At 49.2% G+C, this 10,199-nt stretch overlaps 1 pseudogene; it reads right to left on the minus strand.

Moving 5' to 3' along the window:
- Nucleotides 1-8,170: 8,170 nt before the first annotated feature.
- On the minus strand, nucleotides 8,171-8,289 carry LOC118601186 (annotated as a pseudogene).
- Nucleotides 8,290-10,199: the final 1,910 nt, after the last annotated feature.

Here is a 10,199-nt window from a genome sequence, read left to right on the forward strand (position 1 = left end):
TGTTTGAGGTTGACCCACCAGAGGCAGCAGAGTGGTACAGCAGGCTGTCTTCTGAGAAAAAGAACCGTGCCCAGTTCAGCGGTCAGTGCCAGCCTCCAGCTTTGTATCTACTTTTTCTTTAAATTAAGACTTTATTTTTCTTATAGCAGTTTTAGGTTCCCAGTAAATTGAGGGAAAGGTACAGAGATTTCACATATACCCCCTGCCCTGACACACACATTATCCCCCACTATCAACATCTCCACCAAGAGGGTACATTGTTATAATTGATGGCACATCATCATCATCCAGAGTCCGTAGCTTACATTAGGTTCACTCTTGCTGTTGTACATTCTATGGTTTTGGACAAATAAATAATGACATGTATCCACCATTATAGTATCATACAGAGTAGTTTCACTGCCCTAAAAACCTTCTGTGCTCCTCTTATCCACCTTTGGTGCAGTATTGATTCCGAGGTTACGCTAACCTTCCTGACCCGCCCTGCCCTTCAGACTGCTCCCATCTCTGCTTTTTTGGTGGTCAAACTTTTGAAAAATGTAGTGCACACGAATGTTTCTAACCTTTTTGGATCCATGGACCACTCTAAGAATCGAGAAAAGCTACAGAAACTCTTCTGTAAAAACAAACAAACAAACAAACAAAAACCATGCATACAGGCATATGCACGATTTCGTAGATAGCCTCCAAAGTTTGTAGGGATTCTGGGGGTACTTGTTCTACCTCTGTTTTCTCATCCCCAAACATTCTTCCCAGGTATCCCATTTTCCCAGTTACTTTAATATTCTTTTGACTTATTTTTTTTATCATAAACATAATACAATGCAGAAAAATATAATAAAAGAGAAAGTCTTAATTTGCCCACTTCCACTTGTATAATCCTCCCTCAGGAATTACTACTTACAGTCTGATATGGGTTCCCCTAGCTGTTTTCAATACCTTCAAAATTACGTGGGTGCACATGTGGGTGCGGGTGACTTCATGGAAGCATACATATATGCAAATAAATAATCACATGTTCACACTCTTTTTTAAAGCATATTTTGGATCATAACATACATCTTCTGCAATTTGTTTTTTCATGTGATAAATCATTGACATCTCATTAACTCACACATATTTTCCACATTGGTTTAGTCCATTCCACCATATTCCTTAGCATGAGCATACTTTAATTAAATAATGCCTTATTGATGGCCATTTAAGTTGTTTCAATAAGTGTCATTTCTACAAACAATACCACAATGAAAATATATATATATATATATATATATATTCAGTAGGACTGTATCTACCTTTCTAAATAATAGCAATATGTATATATTATATTCATCTATTATCGATCTGCCTAAGTGGGAGTATGTCTGTAGAATGGACTCTTAGAAGTAGAATTACTAGCTCAAAGGTATGTGTATTTAAATTTTTATAGTTATTGCCAAATTATTCTCCAACAAGACTGTACTAATTTACGCTTCCACCAATAGGGTCTTAGAGTGCTCATTTCCCCATGTCCTCTCTAATACTGGGTGTCAGCAATATTTTAAAAATATTACGAATGGAACAAAAAGAGCATATCATGGTTGCTTTATATTTAATGCTAGTGATCACTAGTGGAGTGAATGTTTTTTCACGTTTTTATTGCTAATGTTTTAATGCCAGTTATTTTCTATATTAGTCAGGCAGATTAAAACTAATTGCTCCAATAGACAGACTCTAAAATCCAGGGGCCTCACAAGATCTGGTTTATTTTCTACTTACTCAAAGCCGGCTCCATCTGGAAGCCAGGCTGGTGCGACGCCCCCTGCAGAGGGAAGGCACATGGGCCTTTAGCTCCTTCAGCTGGGAAGCAAGCCTGCCCTCCTTGGTGTCCCTGATCAGACTGGAGGTCTGTCAACAGCAGGGAGGCTGACAATACAGGGACCGCTCTGGCTGCTACCAGTAGTTTGTCTTTGTTGTACAAAGTTTTGCTTTACCCAGATTTTACTGGGCTTTTCACCTTTTTCTTATTTGTAAAAGCTTTTGATACATTATATATATCTACCCTTGTCATGGAAGTTTTAAACATTTTCTCCCGCTTAGCAGTTTTATTTTAAGACTGAGTTCTCATTCAACCTACAAATGCCTTTTGGTTCGTGGGCTCCTGAGTCTGCCTTCCTCTGAGGGCTTCCGGCTCTCTGGTTTTGCCTAGGAAGGTTATCCCTGTGCCAAGCTTATAACTATCTCCTCCCACATTGTGTATTAAATTCACAATTTTTAAAGCACATTTATGTATTTAATCCACAGGCGTTTATTTTCATGTGTGCATTGTGAGAACTTGGTTGTTTCCACTCTGCTCAACTGGCTGCAGGTGAGGGCACCTGGCTTCTGAGGACCCAGTCCAGAAGCTGCTGCAGTCTCTCAGCAGGGAGGCTGACAATAGAGGGACTGCTCTGGATGCGTCCATTCCTCCCTCACATGTCTGGGGCTTCATCCTCCCCTAATGGCTCTTCCCAAGAGTCCTCTCCTGGCTCCTCTGCTGCCCCTTCTGGCTTGTGCAAATCTCTGCTTGGCCCACTTTATCCTCTCTCCTCGGGCTCTAAGAACTCCTCTCTCGGGAGTCCCAGAGTCCCCTCTATCTTTCCTCCTCCTGCCTGCTCCCCGCATAGATGCCCACAGACCTTTCTTCCCCAACACCCGCCTCTTCTCTATACATGAGAGACCCCAGGGTTTCTGCATGCCATAATGACAAGTGCCTTCAGTCCTGACCTTGCTGGGTGTGACTTTCCAACTTCTGCCCCTACCAGTCCTCCCAGAGTGTCCCCTCTTCCCTTGGTCTGATTTTTACACCTTTGTGCCTTTGTAGAGGTATTCCATCTGCTCAGAACCCCCTTCCTCTATACCCCTGTCTGACAGAAGCCCGTGAGTCCTTCAGCCCCCAGTCTAACCCCATTCCCTTGCACGTATCTTCTGAGTTACCTGAGCACTAAACCTTCCTTTCTGTTCTCTTCTCCATTGGTCAGAGCCCCTGCATACCAGGCCTGGTCGTCGTACCCTGTGATACCGTTCCCAGTCTCTTGGTTAATAGGCCTTGAGGTCCCAGAGGCCAGAGACCAAATCCCGCCTTGGGGCCCCAGTGCCTGGAGCTCACAGGGCCAGGGCCTCCATGTGAACCAAGTGGTGGAGCAGATCATCTCTGGCAGGTACAGAGCTCAAGTACTTTGCCTGCAATAGGACAGGTGAGAATTTGGACCCAAGGAAGGAGAGATGCCTGTGCGGCCAGCCAAGGGACTCTAGCCAGCGGCTGGCTGGCCTACCCACTGTGAGTCTTGCTGTGGCTGGGAGAAGGTCGTGCTACCCTTGCACAGCCTTTATCAGTTCAGCTCAAGGGATTCAACAAATAAACTGTGATGGGATGCTGTCTGCCTATGTGCAATTTATTTTTAAAAGAATGCATGTTGTTCTTCAAATCTCAAAGCCTCGTGCAGCCCTGAAAAGACACTAGCTGTGAGTGGTCTGCCCAGCACCCTTCAAAGGAAAGGACAGGGCTAGATGTTGTCTCAGGACTGCAGTCTCTGGGCTGCATCTGACGCACAGTGTCACTCCGACACACATGCACATTTCTACATTTTCCCTTTGTCTCTGGAACGAAAACAGCACCGCGGCTCCTGCTCCTGCATGAGCTTTTGATTTTTGGGTCCTCTGAGGCTAGGGAGTTATCAGAGGGCTGGTCACTTGGCCAGAACACATGCCCTGGCTTGGTGAGAGGCACAGGTCTCTGCAGGCAGGGTCACTGTGGTCTTTTGTCCTTTCAGGGCAAAGTGACTGAGGAGGACCAGCTGTTTTTCAGCCTCAGATGTTAGCTAGAGCCCTGGTGGAAGTACTGCTTTCAATCTCTGGGACGTTTCCTATAATGTCTCTGCCTGTCCATCTGGAAGTCTTGCCCCATCCTTGACTTTCTATAAATGTAAATCTGGGATGGCCAAGTGTCAACCACACAAGCCACCATCACTGCCTCCTTCCACTTTGGCATATGTCTCCTAGGTAATCACAGTGGTGTCTGAATGTAGCCTAAGAGTCCTTCTCAATACTTGCCCAAAGCTGCTATGTCACATGAACTTTCTAGACCATTCATGTGGCTGGCTCAGTGAGGAGACGTCTTCTAAGTCAACTATTGGTGCTCAGCTATAAACATTAGCACGTGTCCACAATGACAACCACAGAAATCACCTAGCAGGGACTCTAGGGGCTTCTAGTTCACCTCTGGGACTGGGCTGAGATATGTGAGTGGAGGATGGCTGACTCACACCTGTATGAGTGGCGGGAGGTATGGGCCCATTTTGGAACGCTGGATTTTCGGTTTCCTTATGGGAATTATGTATAAGATGGATGTCGAAGGCTCCAACCAGTGTGACGGTGAGGAGCTTGGTGGCCTGGGTGTAGCCCCAAGTTTCTGAAGGCAGAGCACATGCTAGGAGCACTGCATGTGTGCAGGTGTACGTGTCCACGCTGGTCCTTGAGTCTGTTTCCCAGCAGAAGACACTGGAGCTCAGAAGGGTTAGAGGCTTGTCCAGGGCCCCTGGTCGGTAAATGCAGAGCAGGGCTAAGGCCAACTCTTCTGTTCCTTCCACGGGGATGTCTCTAATGGTGCTGAGTGTCAGTTGGTTTCTTTGAATCTGCTTTATCACCTTTGGGGCATTTCTACTTCTTAGAAAGAATGTCACAGTCTCAGGATCGAGGCTGAGGCCAGCGAGGTCACCCCCATGGGGTACAATAATGAAGACGGACCATCTAGTTGGAGTGGAAAATGGTTCCCCACTGAGGGCAACCCTGAAGCCTCAGACCTGTTAAACTCTGGTCCCTGCTAAAGCCTCAACAAGTGTTCGCTGAAATTCAACTATAACTAGTTAAAGTCAGATGTTTGCTAATAATACCTTTTTGCCTGGCTCGAGTCTTACACACATGTGAGTGTGTGAGCTGCATATATGCACATCAGACTTGTCACTGCAGCAGGGAGCTTTCCTTTCACAAGGCCTCATGTCCCTGATGCAGCATGGTAAGCCTGGCCCTGGTGTCACTGTCACCTCCTTGACTGTGCTTGGTGTCCATGGCAGATAGGGATGAGTTCATAGAGGGAGACTGAAAGTGAGACAAAGATTTCTGTACTGGAAATGCATTGCTGCGTACCCAGTACCCTGCGTTGAGAGGTTTAGAGCAGCCATCATTTTATTGTATGTCCTAATTTTGTGGGTCAGGAATTTGGGCAGGTTGAGACTTGGTGGGTCCCCAGCTCCTCTTGGAGCTGACTGAGGTCACTTGGTGATACCCGTCTGGTGGTGGGCTGGTCTAAGGCTTCACCGCTGCTTCACCCCCAAGCCCAGGGCATCAGTGGGGGCTGCCTGACTAGAGAACCCGGGTGTGGTCTTTCCATCATGGTTCTTGCAGGCTCCTCAGATTTCTGCCATGGCCGCTGGCCTTTCTCAGAGTGAGAAGATTCTGACAGGAAATGGAAGCTGCGAGGATGCTATGATCTAGTCCCAGACATACCAGAAAGTCTCTGCTGCTACATCCCATCATGAGGAAGTCACTTAAGGCAGCTTGGTTCCAGTGTGGGCAAACCCACTGCCATTTGCAATGGAGGAGCAGTAAATACTGTAGTCATCTTTCATGCTCCCCGGCATGTGTTTAGCCATCTGGAGTGCTGGGCACTGAGATAGATGTAGTGGACATCAGGAAAGGAGTGAGTCAACAGGCTGCATGGTCTCCTGTGTGGCCCCCAGAATCACTGCCTGACCTTCTCTGTGCCTGAGAGGCTGAGCCTGTTAGCAGTATCACCTGGGCCCTTGTACACCAGGAGGAGATGGGGGCCAGGAACTTATCTGCCTGGCCCCTTGCCCGGACCCTTCCCTGCCCTCTTGTGGTTTAGGAGTAGCTTGTCCCACTCCCATTTCCTGGCCACTTCCTGTACCCCTTCCCCATAGGACATTCCTGGACATTGGGCCTGCACACTGCACACTCCCTGCTGGTTCTCACCAGCTTCCTCTGGACATGTCTCCTCACTAATCCTTTTCTCCTTTGCTCTTTGCATTGCCATGTGTTTCCCAACAGGCGCCTGATCCATATGGCACATTTAACAACCATTTATTTGATCATATATTCATAATAAAAGAATGTGATAAAAATTTTATAACCTGTTAGTAATAAAACAACAAATACCTTGTGAGACTTGCCCTTTTTGGGAGTTCCTAAGAGGTTGCAGGGACCTTTGGGAAACTGAAGTCTATATACAGGTGGCTGGTTACTAATCCCACAGACATGGGCTGTTCCCGAGCCAAGTGCTCTTCACCGGCCTCAGAACTGTCGCCCTGGGTGTGGCTGGCGGGCAGTGGCTTCCGTTCAGGTGTCCTGGCGCCTGAAACCCATCCCCTTCCTTAAGATGAGGGGAGGATCTGAGTCCCACATTAGGAGAGGACCGTGAGGGTGGAGGGACCTAGTGGCCAGACCTGGTCGTTACTTCATGCTGCTGCACCCATTGTTCTGACTTGAACCTGTCAGAGGCCAGGCACAGGGCTGCCTGACCGCCTGCACCTCCAGTTCGCGGATCTGGCCCCTGAGATGAGGGTGTGAGGCTTCTTGCTCAAGGTCCCGAGGCTGATCTGGAGGTCCTCAGTGCTCACCTGCTGAGCCTTCTCCCCCTCCTTGCCATCCCCTGACCCACCTGCAATCCTGATGATACTGAGATACAGGTGGAGTATCTTGGAATGTGGAGAGGCTTGGGGTCAAGTGTCCTCTAGAGTCATCCTTAAGAAGAGGAAGTGAATGTGAACCCTTGCACCCCCTTCCTCCTTGAGCTTCTGGTGCCTAGGTGGACCACACATCTACAGATGTCCCTCCCGCTATGCTCCCCCAGAGCTGGCGTGGCCGCCCAGCTGCATCCAGCCATGGTGCACAGCCCACTCAGTTTCCTCAGCACTGGTGCTGAGCTGTTCCCAAACTATGAATACTGACATCTGCTGACTCGTCAGCGATGTCTGGAGGCACAGGCTGGGAGCAGGGCCACTGGTCAATGGGTCTGATTAAGATGTGCGAAGGAGCAGGAAGTCTTCTTCACAGAGTCATCTTTTCTAGCACAATCAGAGCTTTCCTCCTTGGAAGGGAATGAAATGGAGGCATTGACACTGTGCCTCAGTGCTGGTCCAGGTACCGGTCCACCCTCTCTAGGGAGTGCTCTACGCTCAGGCCTCTTGGCCTAAGAGCCCAGGTGATGTTGGCTGTGTCCACGTAAAAGTCTCCTCTCTTCAGGCCATGGCATCTGTCTTTTGTTCCTGTCCTGGCATGTCTGTCTCTGCTTTTACTTCTACTTCTCCAAGTATCTGACAAAGACCTGCCATTTACCCTAGAAGTTTCCGTGCCTCTTAGTACCATATCCCCAGGCTGTTTGGTGTGGAACTGAGTCCAGCTGTGTGAAAACTAGGACGAGAAGGCTTGGCCTCGTGTAAGTAACATGGTTGCTCTGGCCCTGGCCCACGCCTTGGGCCCACCTGGGTCTGAGTCAGGGCTTCACAATGGCTGGGCATAGGGATTGTGTGCTTACATAGGCTTCTCCCAACTTTGGCCTGCCACTCATAAGTGGGCAGCTGCCTCCAGAAAACATGATCCCTTCTGTGGGGTTGCCATGTTCTCCCTTCTGAAGAGTCCCCAGGAGGCCCCTGTTGAGTTCTGAGTCCTGTTGGAATCATTCCCTCACTCCTTTCTGACATCAGTTGCTCCTCTTTCGAGCTCTCTGGGCCTCTCACAGGGCAAGGTGGGGGGCGAGGTACAGCGCTCCTTAACCCTCCACACTGCAACTGGTGTTAGGAGATAAACGAAGGTCACTTTGTGTCGCCTCCGCTGGCTGACCTCCAGAAGGGAGAGTGGAGCCCGTGAAGGCAGGGTTAGAGGGGCAAGGAGAAACATCTCAGGATGAGTGTGACACTGAGAAAAGTTTAATGCATTTACATTCCACTTCTAAAAAGACTCCAGTGAGGCCCCCTTAATTCATTCATGTTTTTCAATCAGTTTTAGGCAAATCACATTGGTTATTCCTTTTTTCTTTTCTTTTTTTTTAAGTGAGGCAACCCTTGGTTGACCTCACAAATTGCAAGGACCTTGTCATCTTACAATCCCTTATTTATTTATTTTTTAAATTTTTTGATGCCTATAGCACTTAGTCTTCCTAGGTGGTCTCCCATCCAAGTACTAAGCAGGCCCGATCCTGCTTAGCTTCCGAGGTCAGATGGGATCGAGCGTGTTCAGGGTGGCATGGCTGTAGACTCACATTGGTTATTCTTTAATGAAATTATCCCCCAAATGAGATATTAATTAGATTGTGTTGTGTATCTGCAAAGCCTTGTCCTCTTTACAAAGACAATTTCTTTTTCAATAGAGACCCTTTTCATCCTTCCTGTACAGGAAAGCAAAGGCAGGAATGCTTAAACATCAGAACTACAGCCCGAGAAGATTGTGGCTGAGTGGGAGGCAACCTCTTTGTATTATTTTTTTAACGTCTCTGCAGTGCTTAGTGATGATATTTGGGTTCAAAGTACGTAGTTAATCTGAGCGTGTTCTAAAAGAAATTTCTAAGAGATATACCTCCCTTCTTTGGCAAGAATCCAGTGCCCTTCCTGTGTACCACAGAGGATGCAGGAGAAGGCTGCTTTCTCGGGGATGAGCCCTCTCAGAGGTGCCTGGTCCTGGCCTCTGGCTGCAGAGAAAAGACCTTGTATGTACTTACTGTCTTCTGCTTGTCACTGTGCTGAGGTTACCAAATGCTCTAACTCTGGTGCCCAGGGAGCTTTGCACACACATGCCAGAGGTAGGAAATCAGAACTGAATGAGACGTGTCCCCAAGAGGATGTGTGAGGGATGGAACCTGGCCTGGGTGGCGTGCCAATGCACAGCACGGGCCACTGCACTGGGCGGCATGTGCAGTGTGGAGCTGAGCCAGTCCTGGTCTTTCCTTTTGGTGACTCTCTTGTGTTCTGCAGGGGGAGGGTTGGCTGCTCCCAGGCACTCTTCCTCTCCTTGCCTTGGCTGAGCTAGCAAGCAGGCTCCGTCTGCCCCTGCTCTCGCTGGCAGAACACCATGTAATGACTTGCAGACCCTGATGGGCCTCTCCCTGTCATGACCCTTGTTTATCAGTCCCTGTGCTAAGCCTGATGTTGGCCGTCCAGCCACGGTGCTCACTTTCTGTTGCACATCTCAGCAGCTTGTTCACAAGTACCTGTCTCCTGCGCTCGGCCAGGGATCATCTCTGCTGGGCTAGGGACAACCCTTGAGCACCTCTGGACTTCTGCCCAGGGTGGGGCTGCGTCAGGGGCTGGAGTGCAGCCGAGAAAGACCAAGATCTCAGAAGAGGGACTGTGCCTGCCTGCTGAGTGGCTCCTTCATTGGACAAGAGCTCAGAAACAGCATCAATAACAGAGGGAAAACAGAGTCTCCACAACCCCTGCCCTCCTGTGGGTGGCCACCTCCTCATTAATTGGAAATGGAGAGGAGACAGTTGTGAAATTCAGCTCCTTTGCCATGCGTGCCTCCTGTGGGCTCCTCACTGTGTTTATGGACAAATGGTCACATGCTGTTGTCGGTCCGGCCTTGGAAAGGGTCCAGCAGGAGACAGCAGACGGAGGGAGGCCAGGAGCAAACACACATTGCACAACTCAGCATGGTCATCTGTCCCCTTTGCTGAGGGCTGCCTGGAGGCAGTCAGGTGATGTTGGACTGTAGGCCCCCTGCAAGCTGCCCCACAGAGGCCGAGCACTTTTGGCATGTAACCCAGCCTTGAAGGCGAATTCTGGGCACATCACTCACTGTTGCCAGCCTCAGTTTCCCCATCTGCTTGGAGTGCACGGAGGAAGTCAGCACATACTCTGCTAGGCAGGCCTTGGGTGTGGGATGTAACCCATTGTACAGGTGGGAGAACAGTGGGCTGTGCCTGTCTCACCCTCCTCAGGGCTTGCTCTGACTGGTGGCCTGGCTGCAAGGGAAATGCGGGAGGCCCAGCAGGCAGGGGTAGGGTGGCTGTGGGCAGTTGAGAAACGCATTCCAGGGGTAAGGTAGAGGTACTCGGGGACCTGCTCCTGTGTGGTGAGTTGGAGGGATGTGGCCAGGGCGGCATTGCCTGCTCCTGTTCCACTCGGCTCCCTCCAGCCAAGCGGAATCTGCCCAGGGTTGTGACATCAGGA

Source organism: Rousettus aegyptiacus, unplaced genomic scaffold (assembly GCF_014176215.1).
Source record: "Rousettus aegyptiacus isolate mRouAeg1 unplaced genomic scaffold, mRouAeg1.p scaffold_m13_p_3, whole genome shotgun sequence".
Taxonomy (NCBI): Eukaryota; Metazoa; Chordata; class Mammalia; order Chiroptera; family Pteropodidae; genus Rousettus; species Rousettus aegyptiacus.